Source organism: Talpa occidentalis, unplaced genomic scaffold (genome assembly GCF_014898055.3).
Source record: "Talpa occidentalis isolate TD23 unplaced genomic scaffold, MPIMG_talOcc4v2.1 talOcc4.3788, whole genome shotgun sequence".
NCBI classification, from domain to species: domain Eukaryota; kingdom Metazoa; phylum Chordata; class Mammalia; order Eulipotyphla; family Talpidae; genus Talpa; species Talpa occidentalis.
In genome coordinates, this window is record NW_023604060.1 from 1,591 (window position 1) to 4,626 (window position 3,036).

Here is a 3,036-nt window from a genome sequence, read left to right on the forward strand (position 1 = left end):
TCTTCTTGTCTTATTTTAATGAATAGTCAGTAAAATACTGAGTTCCATTGATGGGGACGGTCTCCTGATTTTTGGGAGAATGCATTTACTCCTTTGTTCTATGTGATGGTGATTGTGGAGTTTTTGTAACATTTCACATACCCACACTACAATGATCTGAACCAGGAGATTAACATAGATTCATATTATTATTTTTTTCAAAGTTACAATCATTTTATACAAAAAATTCTAAAAATCAAAAGTTCACAGCTTTGAGAAACATTTCACCTAGGAGTGATTTCTAAGCAGTATCCTGAGATTCATAAAAACAGAACCTTCCATCTCAAGAGAAGGAACAGGAATAAGAGGAGCAGAATTCTCCAATTCCAAGTGTGATGGATTCTCTCATTCAGAACTTAGGTTTAATTTTCTTTCATTTGAATCTCTTGCTCTTCCAATTCTAAGGTTTATCTGATGCTGAAGGAACAGCTTCTTCATCATCATTTTCATGCAGAAAGCTACAAATCTTATTGGGTCTATAGGAGAAATCATTGTCCTTTATTTGCAGCCATTCCACACCACCTATATTTTCTTCTCCTTCCTTCTTCTATGTAAGTAGAGTTCTTGTCATGCTGAGCTTCTTCATCGTATGACATTTATATTTTAGCACTGTTTTATTATTGCCTTCTGCATCCACTAATGTATGACCTCGAGAGTGTTACTACTGTTCACCTCTTTGTGCTTCAGTTTCTTCAATATAAAAAAAATAATGGTATTCTCATGTTCAACATTTTCTTCAAATGTAACACAGGTCCCAAGAGTGTCTTCATATTCCCCATCAAAGACATAGCTGTCCACTTGCAGAATAGGCCTCTCAGTGTCAATACCCAAAATCTTGCATTTATTTTCACATTTTGAAAGAAAATCTGAATCAATAATTCCTGACAATTTCACCAGAACCAACTGCTCTGCCTCCTCTTCATCCCCTTCCTCGTCCTCCCGACTGCTCCGCGGCCACCGCCATGATTTCTAGATTCAATATTATTAATGAATCTACACACCTCAAGTTTCACAGGTTGCCCCTTTAATGCTGTTTTTCTAGTTCAGGATCCCATTTTGCATTTCATAGTCAAGTTTCCTAAGTCTCCTCCAACTTAAGACAGCACATGACTTTGATGCTTTTGTAAAATGTGTTTTGCAGTGTTCCCCAACTTAGCCTGTTTGATATTTTCTCATGATCGGGTTGAGTTATGCAAATTTAGCAAGAACACACAGAAGTCATGTTGTGCCCTCTTGGGGCATTTTATCAAGTAGAACAAAAAGTCAATATGTGTTATTGTTGTTAAATATTAGTCATTTATGTTGTTAATTTTAGTCATTGCTTAAGAGGTAGGTTTATGGATAAACTATAGGATGCTCAGTTAAGTGTGAATTTTAGATAAATAACACTTTAGACAAAGTATGTCCCAAATATTGCATGGGGCATGCTTATCCTAAAACTTATTTGTTGCTTATCTGCAATTAAAATTTAATTGGGTATCATGTATTTTTATTTGCTAAATATAGATGCACTAATCATGGTTGCCCTTGAGGATACAGCTGATTTTCTGTGGCATCATCTTGCCCTTGCTGAAGATTGGTGTTGGACGAGGTTTGTGTCTATGATAGATTCTCTCTGCCCAGGATTGAAACTACTTTCACCAACCTTCTCAAATAAGTTCCCAAAGAAACTTTTCACAACTCTCTGTAAAGTCTTGTTGTCCCATAGCTCAGCTTAAATTCTGTTGTGGGAAGATTTACCTGGTTTAGGAGAGAGCTACTAATGACCTGTTTGACATAGAAAAGATGCATGGAGCCCTTGTGCATGCTGGTGGGCACAACAGTGTACTCGAGTAGACATCTGTTCAGAGCTCCAGGTAGCATGCATACACAAGGGTCACCGACACCCTGCACCCGGGGGAAAAAGAAACAGTAGGGGTAGTGTGTGTGTGTGTGTGTGTGTGTGTGTGTGTGTGTGTGTATGAGAGGGAGAGAGAGAGAGAGAGTGAGTGGTGAGCGAGAGAGAGTGAGAGAGAGATGTGAGGGAGAGATGGGGAGAGAGAGAGAGAGAATGAGAGTGAAGAACAATGCTGCTTCTCCCTTTAGCAGTCAAAGAAGAACCAATTTGCACAAGTTGCATGGGAGCAGAGCGATGGGGTGTCTCCTGTATGTAAAGGCACTAAGACCATATGCTTAGTCTTTTCCCCAAATTTTACTGGTCGGGGGACCTGGTGAAGTGGATTTGCATGACCTTTCCTATTGCATCCTAGTAGGAAAGAACCCCAATGGATCAAAAAGAAACCATTAGGAAGGAAAGACCAGTCGGAGTGATTGTTCTAGAACAAAATACGGGCAGAAGTCCTATTGGGTTCAGTGCTCCCCACGACCAGAGCGATTTGAAGAGCAATATCTAAGCACATGGGTAAGAACTACAGAATGGGCGAAGCCTCAGAACCCTAGAGTGGGACTTCACTGTAACCGGACAGGAACCTGACCAATAAGAGCATCCTGCCAACATGCCACTTGAAACAACTTTGCAGGAGTGGCTTTCAATAGTGACATCTTGTGGCAGCAACTACCAATGGCAACCGAGGACTGAACTTGTTCTTTGTCAGCCTGGTGCCAGGAAGCAGGACTGAAGGAGTAGGATTCTTGGGAAAAGAATTCTTGCTCTGCATTGGCAGAGCAGCAGGGAGATGCTGGACTCCTTTACATAAGGGTAGGTGGGTGCTTAGGCAATACTGAGGGGTTCACATACTGCTCTGCCACATTCTGTTCCACATTGCCAATTTATTGCGTCTCTTCTTGATCTTCATCCGCAATATGATAATCTATCTACTCTAATACTGTTGTGAGGTCAAACAAGTTATGTTACAATAGGGCCTGAACATAATAAGAATTGAGTAAATAGTGGAGATAGATTAAAAAATGAGACAATATTGGCACTTTAGTTTGCTGATCACCTGAGCTCACAGGTAGATATTGTGATTCTTGCTTGCTAATTATGTGACCAGGGTC

General features: G+C 40.2%; 1 pseudogene; it reads right to left on the reverse strand.

The window, feature by feature from the left end:
• Positions 1 to 267: 267 nt before the first annotated feature.
• LOC119256679 (general transcription factor 3C polypeptide 6-like) lies at positions 268 to 1,845 on the reverse strand (annotated as a pseudogene).
• Positions 1,846 to 3,036: the final 1,191 nt, after the last annotated feature.